Raw genomic sequence first — 20,708 nt, forward strand, 5'->3', positions numbered from 1 at the left:
TTTTCAACAGATATATTTTTGTGTCACAACAGTCAGGAGACACTACTGTTTTTCTTTATGGAAAAAACTATCAAAAGCTGAATAATAGAGATTTTTTACCGTGGGATGGCAAAACCACAGTTATTGTTTACTGGGGTATACCACACTTTTTTAAATAGAAATATTTGCGGCTGAACAGTGAGCGACACACTCAAACTGCTTTTTTAACTGGATAGTACAGCGATTTGACCCGTGGAACTGCGAAACCACACTGGGATGTCGGGCCTACACAAGACTATTTTCAACAGATATATTTTTGTGTCACAACAGTCAGGAGACACTACTGTTTTTCTTTCCGGAAAAAACTACCAAAAGCTGAATAATAGAGATTTTTTACCGTGGGATGGCAAAACCACAGTTATTGTTTACTGGGGTATACCACACTTTTTTAAATAGAGATATTTGCGGCTGAACAGTGAGCGACACACTCAAACTGCTTTTTTTTTAGATACCAAAGGCCCAAAACTGGATAGTACAGCGATTTGACCCGTGGAACTGCGAAACCACACTGGGATGTCGGGACTACACAAGTCTATTTTCAACAGATATATTTTTGTGTCACAACAGTCAGGAGACACTACTGTTTTTCTTTACGGAAAAAACTACCAAAAGCTGAATAATAGAGATTTTTTACCGTGGGATGGCAAAACCACAGTTATTGTTTACTGGGGTATACCACACTTTTTTAAATAGAGATATTTGCGGCTGAACAGTGAGCGACACACTCAAACTGCTATTTTTTAGATACCAAAGGCCCAAAACTGGATAGTACAGCGATTTGACCCGTGGAACTGCGAAACCACACTGGGATGTCGGGCCTACATAAGACTATTTTCAACAGATATATTTTTGTGTCACAACAGTCAGGAGACACTACTGTTTTTCTTAACAGAAAAAACTACCAAAAGCTGAATAATAGAGATTTTTTATCGTGGGATGGCAAAACCACAGTTATTGTTTACTGGGGTATGCCACACTTTTTTAAATAGAGATATCTGCGGCTAAACAGTGAGCGACACACTCAAACTGCTTTTTTTTTAGATACCAAAGGCCCAAAACTGGATAGTACAGCGATTTGACCCGTGGAACTGCGAAACCACACTGGGATGTCGGGCCTACACAAGACTATTTTCAACAGATATATTTTTGTGTCACAACAGTCATGAGACATTACTGTTTTTCTTTACAGAAAAAACTACCAAAAGCTGAATAATAGAGATTTTTTACCGTGGGATGGCAAAACCACAGTTATTGTTTACTGGGGTATACCACACTTTTTTAAATAGAGATATTTGAGGCTGAACAGTGAGCGACACACTCAAACTGCTTTTTTTTAAGATACCAAAGGCCCAAAACTGGATAGTACAGCGATTTGACCCGTGGAACTGTGAAACCACACTGGGATGTCGGGCCTACACAAGACTATTTTAAACAGATATATTTTTGTGTCACAACAGTCAGGAGACACTACTGTTTTTCTTTATGGAAAAAACTACCAAAAGCTGAATAATAGAGATTTTTTACCATGGGATGGCAAAACCACAGTTATTGTTTACTGGGGTATACCACACTTTTTTAAATAGAGATATTTGCGGCTGAACAGTAAGCGACACACTCAAACTGCTTTTTTTTTAGATACCAAAGGCCCAAAACTGGATAGTACAGCGATTTGACCCGTGGAACTGCGAAACCACACTGGGATGTCGGGCCTACATAAGACTATTTTCAACAGATATATTTTTGTGTCACAACAGTCAGGAGACACTACTGTTTCTCTTTACAGAAAAAGCTACCAAAAGCTGAATAATAGAGATTTTTTATCGTGGGATGGCAAAACCACAGTTATTGTTTACTGGGGTATACCACAATTTTTTAAATAGAGATATCTGCGTCTAAACAGTGAGCGACACACTCAAACTGCTTTTTTTTTAGATACCAAAGGCCCAAAACTGGATAGTACAGCGATTTGACCCGTGGAACTGCGAAACCACAGTGGGATGTCGGGCCTACACAAGACTATTTTCAACAGATATATTTTTGTGTCACAACAGTCAGGAGACACTACTGTTTTTCTTTACAGAAAAAACTACCAAAAGCTGAATAATAGAGATTTTTTATCGTGGGATGGCAAAACCACAGTTATTGTTTACTGGGGTATACCACACTTTTTTAAATAGAGATATCTGCGGATAAACGGTGAGCGACACACTCAAACTGCTTTTTTTTTAGATACCAAAGGCCCAAAACTGGATAGTACAGCGATTTGACCCGTGGAACTGCGAAACCACACTGGGATGTCGGGCCTACACAAGACTATTTTCAACAGATATATTTTTGTGTCACAACAGTCAGGAGACACTACTGTTTTTCTTTACAGAAAAAACTACCAAAAGCTGAATAATAGAGATTTTTTACCGTGGGATGGCAAAACCACAGTTATTGTTTACTGGGGTATACCACACTTTTTTAAATAGAGATATTTGCGGCTGAAAAGTGAGCGACATACTCAAACTGCTTTTTTTTTAGATACCAAAGGCCCAAAACTGGATAGTACAGCGATTTGACCCGTGGAACTGCGAAACCACACTGGGATGTCGGGCCTACACAAGACTATTTTCAACAGATATATTTTTGTGTCACAACAGTCAGGAGACACTACTGTTTTTCTTTACAGAAAAAACTACCAAAAGCTGAATAATAGAGATTTTTTATCGTGGGATGGCAAAACCACAGTTATTGTTTACTGGGGTATACCACACTTTTTTAAATAGAGATATCTGCGGATAAACGGTGAGCGACACACTCAAACTGCTTTATTTTTAGATACCAAAGGCCCAAAACTGGATAGTACAGCGATTTGACCCGTGGAACTGCGAAACCACACTGGGATGTCGGGCCTACACAAGACTATTTTCAACAGATATATTTTTGTGTCACAACAGTCAGGAGACACTACTGTTTTTCTTTACAGAAAAAACTACCAAAAGCTGAATAATAGAGATTTTTTACCGTGGGATGGCAAAACCACAGTTATTGTTTATTGGGGTATACCACACTTTTTTAAATAGAGATATTTGCGGCTGAAAAGTGAGCGACACACTCAAACTGCTTTTTTTTTAGATACCAAAGGCCCAAAACTGGATAGTACAGCGATTTGACCCGTGGAACTGCGAAACCACACTGGGATGTCGGGCCTACACAAGACTATTTTCAACAGATATATTTTTGTGTCACAACAGTCAGGAGACACTACTGTTTTTCTTTACAGAAAAAACTACTAAAAGCTGAATAATAGAGATTTTTTATCGTGGGATGGCAAAAGCACAGTTATTGTTTACTGGGGTATACCACAATTTTTTAAATAGAGATATCTGCGGCTAAACAGTGAGCGACACACTCAAACTGCTTTTTTTTTAGATTCCAAAGGCCCAAAACTGGATAGTACAGCGATTTGACCCGTGGAACTGCGAAACCACACTGGGATGTCGGGCCTACACAAGACTATTTTCAACAGATATATTTTTGTGTCACAACAGTCAGGAGACACTATTGTTTTTCTTTACAGAAAAAACTACCAAAAGCTGAATAATAGAGATTTTTTAACGTGGGATGGCAAAACCACAGTTATTGTTTACTGGGGTATACCACACTTTTTTAAATAGAGATATTTGAGACTGAACAGTGAGCGACACACTCAAACTGCTTTTTTTTTAGATACCAAAGGCCCAATACTGAATAGTACAGCGATTTGACCCGTGGAACTGTGAAACCACACTGGGATGTAGGGCCTACACAAGACTATTTTCAACAGATATATTTTTGTGTCACAACAGTCAGGAGACACTACTGTTTTTCGTTATGGAAAAAACTATCAAAAGCTGAATAATAGAGATTTTTTACCATGTGATGGCAAAACCACAGTTATTGTTTACTGGGGTATACCACACTTTTTTAAATAGAGATATTTGCGGCTGAACAGTGAGCGACACACTCAAACTGCTTTTTTTTTAGATACCAAAGGCCCAAAACTGGATAGTACAGCGATTTGACCCGTGGAACTGTGAAACCACACTGGGATGTCGGGCCTACACAAGACTATTTTCAACAGATATATTTTTGTGTCACAACAGTCAGGAGACACTACTGTTTTTCTTTATGGAAAAAACTATCAAAAGCTGAGTAATAGAGATTTTTTACCGTGGGATGGCAAAACCACAGTTATTGTTTACTGGGGTATACCACACTTTTTTAAATAGAAATATTTGCGGCTGAACAGTGAGCGACACACTCAAACTGCTTTTTTAACTGGATAGTACAGCGATTTGACCCGTGGAACTGCGAAACCACACTGGGATGTCGGGCCTACACAAGACTATTTTCAACAGATATATTTTTGTGTCACAACAGTCAGGAGACACTACTGTTTTTCTTTCCGGAAAAAACTACCAAAAGCTGAATAATAGAGATTTTTTACCGTGGGATGGCAAAACCACAGTTATTGTTTACTGGGGTATACCACACTTTTTTAAATAGAGATATTTGCGGCTGAACAGTGAGCGACACACTCAAACTGCTTTTTTTTTAGATACCAAAGGCCCAAAACTGGATAGTACAGCGATTTGACCCGTGGAACTGCGAAACCACACTGGGATGTCGGGACTACACAAGCCTATTTTCAACAGATATATTTTTGTGTCACAACAGTCAGGAGACACTACTGTTTTTCTTTACGGAAAAAACTACCAAAAGCTGAATAATAGAGATTTTTTACCGTGGGATGGCAAAACCACAGTTATTGTTTACTGGGGTATACCACACTTTTTTAAATAGAGATATTTGCGGCTGAACAGTGAGCGACACACTCAAACTGCTATTTTTTAGATACCAAAGGCCCAAAACTGGATAGTACAGCGATTTGACCCGTGGAACTGCGAAACCACACTGGGATGTCGGGCCTACATAAGACTATTTTCAACAGATATATTTTTGTGTCACAACAGTCAGGAGACACTACTGTTTTTCTTAACAGAAAAATCTACCAAAAGCTGAATAATAGAGATTTTTTATCGTGGGATGGCATAACCACAGTTATTGTTTACTGGGGTATACCACACTTTTTTAAATAGAGATATCTGCGGCTAAACAGTGAGCGACACACTCAAACTGCTTTTTTTTTAGATACCAAAGGCCCAAAACTGGATAGTACAGCGATTTGACCCGTGGAACTGCGAAACCACACTGGGATGTCGGGCCTACACAAGACTATTTTCAACAGATATATTTTTGTGTCACAACAGTCAGGAGACACTACTGTTTTTCTTTATGGAAAAAACTACCAAAAGCTGAACAATAGAGATTTTTTACCGTGGGATGGCAAAACCACAGTTATTGTATACTGGGGTATACCACACTTTTTTAAATAGAGATATTTGCGGCTGAACAGTGAGCGACACACTCAAACTGCTTTTTTTTTAGATACCAAAGGCCCAAAACTGGATAGTACAGCGATTTGACCCGTGGGACTGCGAAACCACACTGGGATGTCGGGCCTACACAAGACTATTTTCAACAGATATATTTTTGTGTCACAACAGTCAGGAGACACTACTGTTTTTCTTTACGGAGAAAACTACCAAGACCTGAATAATAGAGATTTTTTACCGTGGGATGGCAAAACCACAGTTATTGTTTACTGGGGTATACCACACTTTTTTAAATAGAGATATTTGCCGCTGAACCGTGAGCGACACACTCAAACTGCTTTTTTTTTAGATACCAAAGGCCCAAAACTGGATAGTACAGCGCTTTGACCCGTGGAACTGCGAAATCACACTGGGATTTCGAGCCTACACAAGACGATTTTCAACAGATATATTTTTGTGTCACAACAGTCAGGAGACACTACTGTTTTTCTTTACGGAAAAAACTACCAAAAGCTGAATAATAAAGATTTTACCGTGGGATGGCAAAACCACAGTTATTGTTTACTGGGGTATACCACACTTTTTTAAATAGAGATATTTGCGGCTGAACAGTGAGCGACACATTCAAACTGCTTTTTTTTTAGATACCAAAGGCCCAAAACTGAATAGTACAGCGATTTGACCCGTGGAACTGCGAAACCACACTGGGATGTCGGGCCTACACAAGACTATTTTCAACAGATATATTTTTGTGTCACAACAGTCAGGAGACACTACTGTTTTTCTTTACGGAAAAAACTACCAAAAGCTGAATAATAGAGATTTTTTACCGTGGGATGGCAAAACCACAGTTATTGTTTACTGGGGTATACCACACTTTTTTAAATAGAGATATTTGCGGCTGAACAGTGAGCGACACACTCAAACTGCTTTTTTTTTAGATACCAAAGGCCCAAAACTGGATAGTACAGCGATTTGACCCGTGGAACTGTGAAACCACACTGGGATGTCGGGCCTACACAAGACTATTTTCAACAGATATATTTTTGTGTCACAACAGTCAGGAGACACTACTGTTTTTCTTTATGGAAAAAACTATCAAAAGCTGAATAATAGAGATTTTTTACCGTGGGATGGCAAAACCACAGTTATTGTTTACTGGGGTATACCACACTTTTTTAAATAGAAATATTTGCGGCTGAACAGTGAGCGACACACTCAAACTGCTTTTTTAACTGGATAGTACAGCGATTTGACCCGTGGAACTGCGAAACCACACTGGGATGTCGGGCCTACACAAGACTATTTTCAACAGATATATTTTTGTGTCACAACAGTCAGGAGACACTACTGTTTTTCTTTCCGGAAAAAACTACCAAAAGCTGAATAATAGAGATTTTTTACCGTGGGATGGCAAAACCACAGTTATTGTTTACTGGGGTATACCACACTTTTTTAAATAGAGATATTTGCGGCTGAACAGTGAGCGACACACTCAAACTGCTTTTTTTTTAGATACCAAAGGCCCAAAACTGGATAGTACAGCGATTTGACCCGTGGAACTGCGAAACCACACTGGGATGTCGGGACTACACAAGTCTATTTTCAACAGATATATTTTTGTGTCACAACAGTCAGGAGACACTACTGTTTTTCTTTACGGAAAAAACTACCAAAAGCTGAATAATAGAGATTTTTTACCGTGGGATGGCAAAACCACAGTTATTGTTTACTGGGGTATACCACACTTTTTTAAATAGAGATATTTGCGGCTGAACAGTGAGCGACACACTCAAACTGCTATTTTTTAGATACCAAAGGCCCAAAACTGGATAGTACAGCGATTTGACCCGTGGAACTGCGAAACCACACTGGGATGTCGGGCCTACATAAGACTATTTTCAACAGATATATTTTTGTGTCACAACAGTCAGGAGACACTACTGTTTTTCTTAACAGAAAAATCTACCAAAAGCTGAATAATAGAGATTTTTTATCGTGGGATGGCAAAACCACAGTTATTGTTTACTGGGGTATACCACACTTTTTTAAATAGAGATATCTGCGGCTAAACAGTGAGCGACACACTCAAACTGCTTTTTTTTTAGATACCAAAGGCCCAAAACTGGATAGTACAGCGATTTGACCCGTGGAACTGCGAAACCACACTGGGATGTCGGGCCTACACAAGACTATTTTCAACAGATATATTTTTGTGTCACAACAGTCAGGAGACATTACTGTTTTTCTTTACAGAAAAAACTACCAAAAGCTGAATAATAGAGATTTTTTACCGTGGGATGGCAAAACCACAGTTATTGTTTACTGGGGTATACCACACTTTTTTAAATAGAGATATTTGAGGCTGAACAGTGAGCGACACACTCAAACTGCTTTTTTTTAAGATACCAAAGGCCCAAAACTGGATAGTACAGCGATTTGACCCGTGGAACTGTGAAACCACACTGGGATGTCGGGCCTACACAAGACTATTTTCAACAGATATATTTTTGTGTCACAACACTCAGGAGACACTACTATTTTTTGTTACGGAAAAAACTACCAAAAGCTGAATAATAGAGATTTTTTACCGTGGGATGGCAAAACCACAGTTATTGTTTACTGGGGTATACCACACTTTTTTAAATAGAGATATTTGCCGCTGAACAGTGAGCGACACACTCAAACTGCTTTTTTTTTAGATACCAAAGGCCCAAAACTGGATAGTACAGCGATTTGACCCGTGGAACTGCGAAACCACACTGGGATGTCGGGCCTACACAAGACTATTTTCAACAGATATATTTTTGTGTCACAACAGTCAGGAGACACTACTGTTTTTCTTTATGGAAAAAACTACCAAAAGCTGAACAATAGAGATTTTTTACCGTGGGATGGCAAAACCACAGTTATTGTTTACTGGGGTATACCACACTTTTTTAAATAGAGATATTTGCGGCTGAACAGTGAGCGACACACTCAAACTGCTTTTTTTTTAGATACCAAAGGCCCAAAACTGGATAGTACAGCGATTTGACCCGTGGGACTGCGAAACCACACTGGGATGTCGGGCCTACACAAGACTATTTTCAACAGATATATTTTTGTGTCACAACAGTCAGGAGACACTACTGTTTTTCTTTACGGAGAAAACTACCAAGACCTGAATAATAGAGATTTTTTACCGTGGGATGGCAAAACCACAGTTATTGTTTACTGGGGTATTCCACACTTTTTTAAATAGAGATATTTGCGGCTGAACCGTGAGCGACACACTGAAACTGCTTTTTTTTTAGATACCAAAGGCCCAAAACTGGATAGTACAGCGCTTTGACCCGTGGAACTGCGAAATCACACTGGGATTTCGAGCCTACACAAGACGATTTTCAACAGATATATTTTTGTGTCACAACAGTCAGGAGACACTACTGTTTTTCTTTACGGAAAAAACTACCAAAAGCTGAATAATAAAGATTTTACCGTGGGATGGCAAAACCACAGTTATTGTTTACTGGGGTATACCACACTTTTTTAAATAGAGATATTTGCGGCTGAACAGTGAGCGACACACTCAAACTGCTTTTTTTTTAGATACCAAAGGCCCAAAACTGAATAGTACAGCGATTTGACCCGTGGAACTGCGAAACCACACTGGGATGTCGGGCCTACACAAGACTATTTTCAACAGATATATTTTTGTGTCACAACAGTCAGGAGACACTACTGTTTTTCTTTACGGAAAAAACTACCAAAAGCTGAATAATAGAGATTTTTTACCGTGGGATGGCAAAACCACAGTTATTGTTTACTGGGGTATACCACACTTTTTTAAATAGAGATATTTGCGGCTGAACAGTGAGCGACACACTCAAACTGCTTTTTTTTTAGATACCAAAGGCCCAAAACTGGATAGTACAGCGATTTGACCCGTGGAACTGTGAAACCACACTGGGATGTCGGGCCTACACAAGACTATTTTCAACAGATATATTTTTGTGTCACAACAGTCAGGAGACACTACTGTTTTTCTTTATGGAAAAAACTATCAAAAGCTGAATAATAGAGATTTTTTACCGTGGGATGGCAAAACCACAGTTATTGTTTACTGGGGTATACCACACTTTTTTAAATAGAAATATTTGCGGCTGAACAGTGAGCGACACACTCAAACTGCTTTTTTAACTGGATAGTACAGCGATTTGACCCGTGGAACTGCGAAACCACACTGGGATGTCGGGCCTACACAAGACTATTTTCAACAGATATATTTTTGTGTCACAACAGTCAGGAGACACTACTGTTTTTCTTTCCGGAAAAAACTACCAAAAGCTGAATAATAGAGATTTTTTACCGTGGGATGGCAAAACCACAGTTATTGTTTACTGGGGTATACCACACTTTTTTAAATAGAGATATTTGCGGCTGAACAGTGAGCGACACACTCAAACTGCTATTTTTTAGATACCAAAGGCCCAAAACTGGATAGTACAGCGATTTGACCCGTGGAACTGCGAAACCACACTGGGATGTCGGGCCTACATAAGACTATTTTCAACAGATATATTTTTGTGTCACAACAGTCAGGAGACACTACTGTTTTTCTTAACAGAAAAAACTACAAAAAGCTGAATAATAGAGATTTTTTATCGTGGGATGGCAAAACCACAGTTATTGTTTACTGGGGTATGCCACACTTTTTTAAATAGAGATATCTGCGGCTAAACAGTGAGCGACACACTCAAACTGCTTTTTTTTTAGATACCAAAGGCCCAAAACTGGATAGTACAGCGATTTGACCCGTGGAACTGCGAAACCACACTGGGATGTCGGGCCTACACAAGACTATTTTCAACAGATATATTTTTGTGTCACAACAGTCATGAGACATTACTGTTTTTCTTTACAGAAAAAACTACCAAAAGCTGAATAATAGAGATTTTTTACCGTGGGATGGCAAAACCACAGTTATTGTTTACTGGGGTATACCACACTTTTTTAAATAGAGATATTTGAGGCTGAACAGTGAGCGACACACTCAAACTGCTTTTTTTTAAGATACCAAAGGCCCAAAACTGGATAGTACAGCGATTTGACCCGTGGAACTGTGAAACCACACTGGGATGTCGGGCCTACACAAGACTATTTTAAACAGATATATTTTTGTGTCACAACAGTCAGGAGACACTACTGTTTTTCTTTATGGAAAAAACTACCAAAAGCTGAATAATAGAGATTTTTTACCATGGGATGGCAAAACCACAGTTATTGTTTACTGGGGTATACCACACTTTTTTAAATAGAGATATTTGCGGCTGAACAGTAAGCGACACACTCAAACTGCTTTTTTTTTAGATACCAAAGGCCCAAAACTGGATAGTACAGCGATTTGACCCGTGGAACTGCGAAACCACACTGGGATGTCGGGCCTACATAAGACTATTTTCAACAGATATATTTTTGTGTCACAACAGTCAGGAGACACTACTGTTTCTCTTTACAGAAAAAGCTACCAAAAGCTGAATAATAGAGATTTTTTATCGTGGGATGGCAAAACCACAGTTATTGTTTACTGGGGTATACCACAATTTTTTAAATAGAGATATCTGCGTCTAAACAGTGAGCGACACACTCAAACTGCTTTTTTTTTAGATACCAAAGGCCCAAAACTGGATAGTACAGCGATTTGACCCGTGGAACTGCGAAACCACAGTGGGATGTCGGGCCTACACAAGACTATTTTCAACAGATATATTTTTGTGTCACAACAGTCAGGAGACACTACTGTTTTTCTTTACAGAAAAAACTACCAAAAGCTGAATAATAGAGATTTTTTATCGTGGGATGGCAAAACCACAGTTATTGTTTACTGGGGTATACCACACTTTTTTAAATAGAGATATCTGCGGATAAACGGTGAGCGACACACTCAAACTGCTTTTTTTTTAGATACCAAAGGCCCAAAACTGGATAGTACAGCGATTTGACCCGTGGAACTGCGAAACCACACTGGGATGTCGGGCCTACACAAGACTATTTTCAACAGATATATTTTTGTGTCACAACAGTCAGGAGACACTACTGTTTTTCTTTACAGAAAAAACTACCAAAAGCTGAATAATAGAGATTTTTTACCGTGGGATGGCAAAACCACAGTTATTGTTTACTGGGGTATACCACACTTTTTTAAATAGAGATATTTGCGGCTGAAAAGTGAGCGACATACTCAAACTGCTTTTTTTTTAGATACCAAAGGCCCAAAACTGGATAGTACAGCGATTTGACCCGTGGAACTGCGAAACCACACTGGGATGTCGGGCCTACACAAGACTATTTTCAACAGATATATTTTTGTGTCACAACAGTCAGGAGACACTACTGTTTTTCTTTACAGAAAAAACTACCAAAAGCTGAATAATAGAGATTTTTTATCGTGGGATGGCAAAACCACAGTTATTGTTTACTGGGGTATACCACACTTTTTTAAATAGAGATATCTGCGGATAAACGGTGAGCGACACACTCAAACTGCTTTATTTTTAGATACCAAAGGCCCAAAACTGGATAGTACAGCGATTTGACCCGTGGAACTGCGAAACCACACTGGGATGTCGGGCCTACACAAGACTATTTTCAACAGATATATTTTTGTGTCACAACAGTCAGGAGACACTACTGTTTTTCTTTACAGAAAAAACTACCAAAAGCTGAATAATAGAGATTTTTTACCGTGGGATGGCAAAACCACAGTTATTGTTTATTGGGGTATACCACACTTTTTTAAATAGAGATATTTGCGGCTGAAAAGTGAGCGACACACTCAAACTGCTTTTTTTTTAGATACCAAAGGCCCAAAACTGGATAGTACAGCGATTTGACCCGTGGAACTGCGAAACCACACTGGGATGTCGGGCCTACACAAGACTATTTTCAACAGATATATTTTTGTGTCACAACAGTCAGGAGACACTACTGTTTTTCTTTACGGAAAAAACTACCAAAAGCTGAATAATAGAGATTTTTTACCGTGGGATGGCAAAACCACAGTTATTGTTTACTGGGGTATACCACACTTTTTAAAATAGAGATATTTGCGGCTGAAAAGTGAGCGACACACTCAAACTGCTTTTTTTTTAGATACCAAAGGCCCAAAACTGGATAGTACAGCGATTTGACCCGTGGAACTGCGAAACCACACTGGGATGTCGGGCCTACATAAGACTATTTTCAACAGATATATTTTTGTGTCACAACAGTCAGGAGACACTACTGTTTTTCTTTACAGAAAAAACTACTAAAAGCTGAATAATAGAGATTTTTTATCGTGGGATGGCAAAAGCACAGTTATTGTTTACTGGGGTATACCACAATTTTTTAAATAGAGATATCTGCGGCTAAACAGTGAGCGACACACTCAAACTGCTTTTTTTTTAGATTCCAAAGGCCCAAAACTGGATAGTACAGCGATTTGACCCGTGGAACTGCGAAACCACACTGGGATGTCGGGCCTACACAAGACTATTTTCAACAGATATATTTTTGTGTCACAACAGTCAGGAGACACTATTGTTTTTCTTTACAGAAAAAACTACCAAAAGCTGAATAATAGAGATTTTTTAACGTGGGATGGCAAAACCACAGTTATTGTTTACTGGGGTATACCACACTTTTTTAAATAGAGATATTTGAGACTGAACAGTGAGCGACACACTCAAACTGCTTTTTTTTTAGATACCAAAGGCCCAATACTGAATAGTACAGCGATTTGACCCGTGGAACTGTGAAACCACACTGGGATGTAGGGCCTACACAAGACTATTTTCAACAGATATATTTTTGTGTCACAACAGTCAGGAGACACTACTGTTTTTCGTTATGGAAAAAACTATCAAAAGCTGAATAATAGAGATTTTTTACCATGGGATGGCAAAACCACAGTTATTGTTTACTGGGGTATACCACACTTTTTTAAATAGAGATATTTGCGGCTGAACAGTGAGCGACACACTCAAACTGCTTTTTTTTAGATACCAAAGGCCCAAAACTGGATAGTACAGCGATTTGACCCGTGGAACTGCGAGACCACACTGGGATGTCGGGCCTACATAAGACTATTTTCAACAGATATATTTTTGTGTCACAACAGTCAGGAGACACTACTGTTTTTCTTTACAGAAAAAACTACCAAAAGCTGAATAATAGAGATTTTTTATCGTGGGATGGCAAAACCACAGTTATTGTTTACTGGGGTATACCACACTTTTTTAAATAGAGATATCTGCGGCTAAACGGTGAGCGACACACTCAAACTGCTTTTTTTTTAGATACCAAAGGCCCAAAACTGGATAGTACAGCGATTTGACCCGTGGAACTGCGAAACCACACTGGGATGTCGGGCCTACACAATACTATTTTCAACAGATATATTTTTGTGTCACAACAGTCAAGAGACACTACTGTTTTTCTTTACAGAAAAAACTACCAAAAGCTGAATAATAGAGATTTTTTACCGTGGGATGGCAAAACCACAGTTATTGTTTACTGGGGTATACCACACTTTTTTAAATAGAGATATTTGCGGCTGAACAGTGAGCGACACACTTAAACTGCTTTTTTTTAGATACCAAAGGCCCAAAACTGGATAGTACAGCGATTTGACCCGTGGAACTGCGAAACCACACTGGAATGTCGGGCCTACATAAGACTATTTTCAACAGATATATTTTTGTGTCACAACAGTCAGGAGACACTACTGTTTTTCTTTACGGAAAAAACTACCAAAACCTGAATAATAGAGATTTTTTACTGTGGGATGGCAAAACCAAAGTTATTGTTTACTGGGGTATACCACACTTTTTTAAATAGAGATATTTGCGGCTGAACAGTGAGCGACTCACTCAAACTGCTTTTTTTTAGATACCAAAGGCCCAAAACTGGATAGTACAGCGATTTGACCCGTGGAACTGTGAAACCACACTGGGATGTCGGGCCTACACAAGACTATTTTAAACAGATATATTTTTGAGTCACAACAGTCAGGAGACACTACTGTTTTTCTTTCCGGAAAAAACTACCAAAAGCTGAATAATTGAGATTTTTTACTGTGGGATGGCAAAACCACTGTTATTGTTTACTGGGGTATACCACACTTTTTTAAATAGAGATATTTGCGGCTGAACAGTGAGCGACACACTCAAACTGCTTTTTTTTTAGATACCAAAGGCCCAAAACTGGATAGTACAGCGATTTGACCCGTGGAACTGTGAAACCACACTGGGATGTTGGGCCTACACAAGACTATTTTCAACAGATATATTTTTGTGTCACAACAGTCAGGAGACACTACTGTTTTTCTTTACAGAAAAAACTACCAAAAGCTGAATAATAGAGATTTTTTATCGTGGGATGGCAAAACCACAGTTATTGTTTACTGGGGTATACCACAATTTTTTAAATAGAGATATCTGCGGCTAAACAGTGAGCGACACACTCAAACTGCTTTTTTTTTAGATACCAAAGGCCCAAAACTGGATAGTACAGCGATTTGACCCGTGGAACTACGAAACCACACTGGGATGTCGGGCCTACACAAGACTATTTTCAACAGATATATTTTTGTGTCACAACAGTCAGGAGACACTACTGTTTTTCTTTACAGAAAAAACTACCAAAAGCTGAATAATAGAGATTTTTTATCGTGGGATGGCAAAACCACAGTTATTGTTTACTGGGGTATACCACACTTTTTTAAATAGAGATATCTGCGGCTAAACGGTGAGCGACACACTCAAACTGCTTTTTTTTTAGATACCAAAGGCCCAAAACTGGATAGTACAGCGATTTGACCAGTGGAACTGCGAAACCACACTGGGATGTCGGGCCTACACAAGACTATTTTCAACAGATATATTTTTGTGTCACAACAGTCAGGAGACAATACTGTTTTTCTTTACAGAAAAAACTACCAAAAGCTGAATAATAGAGATTTTTTACCATGGGATGGCAAAACCACAGTTATTGTTTACTGGGGTATACCACACGTTTTTAAATAGAGATATTTGCGGCTGAACAGTGAGCGACACACTCAAACTGCTTTTTTTTAGATACCAAAGGCCCAAAACTGGATAGTACAGCGATTTGACCCGTGGAACTGTGAAACCACACTGGGATGTCGGGCCTACATAGGACTATTTTCAACAGATATATTTTTGTGTCACAACAGTCAGGAGACACTACTGTTTTTCTTTACAGAAAAAACTACCAAAAGCTGAATAATAGAGATTTTTTATCGTGGGATGGCAAAACCACAGTTATTGTTTACTGGGGTATACCACAACTTTTTAAATAGAGATATCTGCGGCTAAACGGTGAGCGACACACTCAAACTGCTTTTTTTTAGATACCAAAGGCCCAAAACTGGATAGTACAGCGATTTGACCTGTGGAACTGCGAAACCACACTGGGATGTCGGGCCTACATAAGACTATTTTCAACATATATATTTTTGTGTCACAACAGTCAGGAGACACTACTGTTTTTCTTTACAGAAAAAACTACCAAAAGCTGAATAATAGAGATTTTTTATCGTGGGATGGCAAAACCACAGTTATTGTTTACTGGGGTATACCACAATTTTTTAAATAGAGATATCTGCGGCTAAATAGTGAGCGACACACTCAAACTGCTTTTTTTTTAGATACCAAAGGCCCAAAACTGGATAGTACAGCGATTTGACCCGTGGAACTGCGAAACCACATTGGGATGTCGGGCCTACACAAGACTATTTTCAACAGATATATTTTTGTGTCACAACAGTCAGGAGACACTACTGTTTTTCTTTACAGAAAAAACTACCAAAAGCTGAATAATAAAGATTTTTTACCGTGGGATGGCAAAACCACAGTTATTGTTTACTGGGGTATACCACACTTTTTTAAATAGAGATATTTGCGGCTGAACAGTGAGCGACACACTCAAACTGCTTTTTTTTAGATACCAAAGGCCCAAAACTGGATAGTACAGCGATTTGACCCGTGGAACTGCGAGACCACACTGGGATGTCGGGCCTACATAAGACTATTTTCAACAGATATATTTTTGTGTCACAACAGTCAGGAGACACTACTGTTTTTCTTTACAGAAAAAACTACCAAAAGCTGAATAATAGAGATTTTTTATCGTGGGATGGCAAAACCACAGTTATTGTTTACTGGGGTATACCACACTTTTTTAAATAGAGATATCTGCGGCTAAACGGTGAGCGACACACTCAAACTGCTTTTTTTTTAGATACCAAATGCCCAAAACTGGATAGTACAGCGATTTGACCCGTGGAACTGCGAAACCACACTGGGATGTCGGGCCTACACAATACTATTTTCAACAGATATATTTTTGTGTCACAACAGTCAAGAGACACTACTGTTTTTCTTTACAGAAAAAACTACCAAAAGCTGAATAATAGAGATTTTTTACCGTGGGATGGCAAAACCACAGTTATTGTTTACTGGGGTATACCACACTTTTTTAAATAGAGATATTTGCGGCTGAACAGTGAGCGACACACTTAAACTGCTTTTTTTTAGATACCAAAGGCCCAAAACTGGATAGTACAGCGATTTGACCCGTGGAACTGCGAAACCACACTGGAATGTCGGGCCTACATAAGACTATTTTCAACAGATATATTTTTGTGTCACAACAGTCAGGAGACACTACTGTTTTTCTTTACGGAAAAAACTACCAAAACCTGAATAATAGAGATTTTTTACTGTGGGATGGCAAAACCAAAGTTATTGTTTACTGGGGTATACCACACTTTTTTAAATAGAGATATTTGCGGCTGAACAGTGAGCGACTCACTCAAACTGCTTTTTTTTAGATACCAAAGGCCCAAAACTGGATAGTACAGCGATTTGACCCGTGGAACTGTGAAACCACACTGGGATGTCGGGCCTACACAAGACTATTTTAAACAGATATATTTTTGAGTCACAACAGTCAGGAGACACTACTGTTTTTCTTTCCGGAAAAAACTACCAAAAGCTGAATAATTGAGATTTTTTACTGTGGGATGGCAAAACCACAGTTATTGTTTACTGGGGTATACCACACTTTTTTAAATAGAGATATTTGCGGCTGAACAGTGAGCGACACACTCAAACTGCTTTTTTTTTAGATACCAAAGGCCCAAAACTGGATAGTACAGCGATTTGACCCGTGGAACTGTGAAACCACACTGGGATGTTGGGCCTACACAAGACTATTTTCAACAGATATATTTTTGTGTCACAACAGTCAGGAGACACTACTGTTTTTCTTTACAGAAAAAACTACCAAAAGCTGAATAATAGAGATTTTTTATCGTGGGATGGCAAAACCACAGTTATTGTTTACTGGGGTATACCACAATTTTTTAAATAGAGATATCTGCGGCTAAACAGTGAGCGACACACTCAAACTGCTTTTTTTTTAGATACCAAAGGCCCAAAACTGGATAGTACAGCGATTTGACCCGTGGAACTACGAAACCACACTGGGATGTCGGGCCTACACAAGACTATTTTCAACAGATATATTTTTGTGTCACAACAGTCAGGAGACACTACTGTTTTTCTTTACAGAAAAAACTACCAAAAGCTGAATAATAGAGATTTTTTATCGTGGGATGGCAAAACCACAGTTATTGTTTACTGGGGTATACCACACTTTTTTAAATAGAGATATCTGTGGCTAAACGGTGAGCGACACACTCAAACTGCTTTTTTTTTAGATACCAAAGGCCCAAAACTGGATAGTACAGCGATTTGACCAGTGGAACTGCGAAACCACACTGGGATGTCGGGCCTACACAAGACTATTTTCAACAGATATATTTTTGTGTCACAACAGTCAGGAGACAATACTGTTTTTCTTTACAGAAAAAACTACCAAAAGCTGAATAATAGAGATTTTTTACCATGGGATGGCAAAACCACAGTTATTGTTTACTGGGGTATACCACACTTTTTTAAATAGAGATATTTGCGGCTGAACAGTGAGCGACACACTCAAACTGCTTTTTTTTAGATACCAAAGGCCCAAAACTGGATAGTACAGCGATTTGACCCGTGGAACTGTGAAACCACACTGGGATGTCGGGCCTACATAGGACTATTTTCAACAGATATATTTTTGTGTCACAACAGTCAGGAGACACTACTGTTTTTCTTTACAGAAAAAACTACCAAAAGCTGAATAATAGAGATTTTTTATCGTGGGATGGCAAAACCACAGTTATTGTTTACTGGGGTATACCACAACTTTTTAAATAGAGATATCTGCGGCTAAACGGTGAGCGACACACTCAAACTGCTTTTTTTTAGATACCAAAGGCCCAAAACTGGATAGTACAGCGATTTGACCTGTGGAACTGCGAAACCACACTGGGATGTCGGGCCTACATAAGACTATTTTCAACATATATATTTTTGTGTCACAACAGTCAGGAGACACTACTATTTTTCTTTACAGAAAAAACTACCAAAAGTTGAATAATAGAGATTTTTTACCGTGGGATGGCAAAACCACAGTTATTGTTTACTGGGGTATACCACACTTTTTTAAATAGAGATATTTGCGGCTGAACAGTGAGCGACACACTCAAACTGCTTTTTTTTTAGATACCAAAGGCCCAAAACTGGATAGTACAGCGATTTGACCCGTGGAACTGCGAAACCACACTGGGATGTCGGGCCTACACAAAACGATTTTCAACAGATATATTTTTGTGTCACAACAGTCAGGAGACACTATTGTTTTTCGTTACGGAAAAAACTACCAAAAGCTGAATAATAGAGATTTTTTACCATGGGATGGCAAAACCACAGTTATTGTTTACTGGGGTATACCACACTTTTTTAAATAGAGATATTTGCGGCTGAACAGTGAGCGACACACTCAAACTGCTTTTTTTTTAGATACCAAAGGCCCAAAACTGGATAGTACAGCGATTTGACCCGTGAAGCTGCGAAACCACACTGGGATGTCGGGCCTACACAAGACTATTTTCAACAGATATATTTTTGTGTCACAACAGTCAGGAGACACTACTGTTTTTGTTTATGCAAAAAACTACCAAAAGCTGAACAATAGAGATTTTTTACCATGGGATGGCAAAACCACAGTTATTGTTTACTGGGTAGTGTTGAGCATTCCGATACTGTAATATCGGGTATCGGCCGATATTCGCGGTATCGGAATTCCGATACTTAATTCCGATACTTTTACAATATCGGATACCGGAATCGGAAGTTCCCATAATGCCTGCGCTCTGCAGTGTCTGTGAAGGATGACAAGTTGGATGGCAGCGCGATCCAGCCTGTCATCAGAATGCCATCCCAGCGGGGGAGAATTCTCCTGATTGTTTAAAAGCCGGCGCGCGGTATAAAGCCGCCGGCTTTTAAACAATCACACAGCCCCATACTGCTTCCCTGCAGCCTCCCACCCCGATCCTCCGCTCCCCTCGCCACCTCCCATCCCGATAGTAAGTTAGGACCGGGCGGGGAGCGCAGCTCCAAGGAGCGGGGAGCGAAGGACCCGGGCGGGGAAGCCCGCAGTGAAAAGACTTCACCGCCGGCTTTCCCGTTCTGTGCTGCGCTTTCCCGCCGGTTATTTCAAATGAACAGCTGAGGTATCAGGTGATGCCGATCAGCTGTTCATTTGAATTAGCCGCGGTGCCCTCAGAGGGTTCATGTGAGTTCATGCTTGACTGCATGAACTCACATGAACTTTCCCACGGCCGCACAGGTCAGCCTCACCTCCCAGACCCGTCATGATTAGTGTGTGTGCGGGGTGTGTGCGCGGTGTCTGTGCGATGTGTGCGGGTGTGCGCGGTGTCTGTGCGATGTGTGCGGGTGTGTGCGGGTGTGTGCGGTGTGTGTGCGTGCAGGCAGACATAGGCCGATGTGACACTACTACTCCCATCGGCCTATGTCTGTCCCCCGTCCACTCCTGCCAGCAGGATCAGCTCGATGGGAGCAGTAGTTCCCATCAGACTGATCCTGCTATTTAAATTGCCCTACTGTGTCCCCAATAAATGTTAAATACATGTCATTGGTGGCCAGTGGTTACCTAAAAGAAATTAGTTCATACATTACCTGTCCCCGCCGATCGCCACCTAAAATAAAGTAAAAAATAAAAAACTACACCTATACTCACCAAGACACCTAATTCCCCGAAGCCATCGATCTCCTGTAATAAAATATAAAA

This window comes from Phyllobates terribilis, unplaced genomic scaffold, assembly GCF_046119375.1.
Source record: "Phyllobates terribilis strain yellow unplaced genomic scaffold, ASM4611937v1 Scaffold_1__5_contigs__length_1240528914, whole genome shotgun sequence".
NCBI classification, from domain to species: domain Eukaryota; kingdom Metazoa; phylum Chordata; class Amphibia; order Anura; family Dendrobatidae; genus Phyllobates; species Phyllobates terribilis.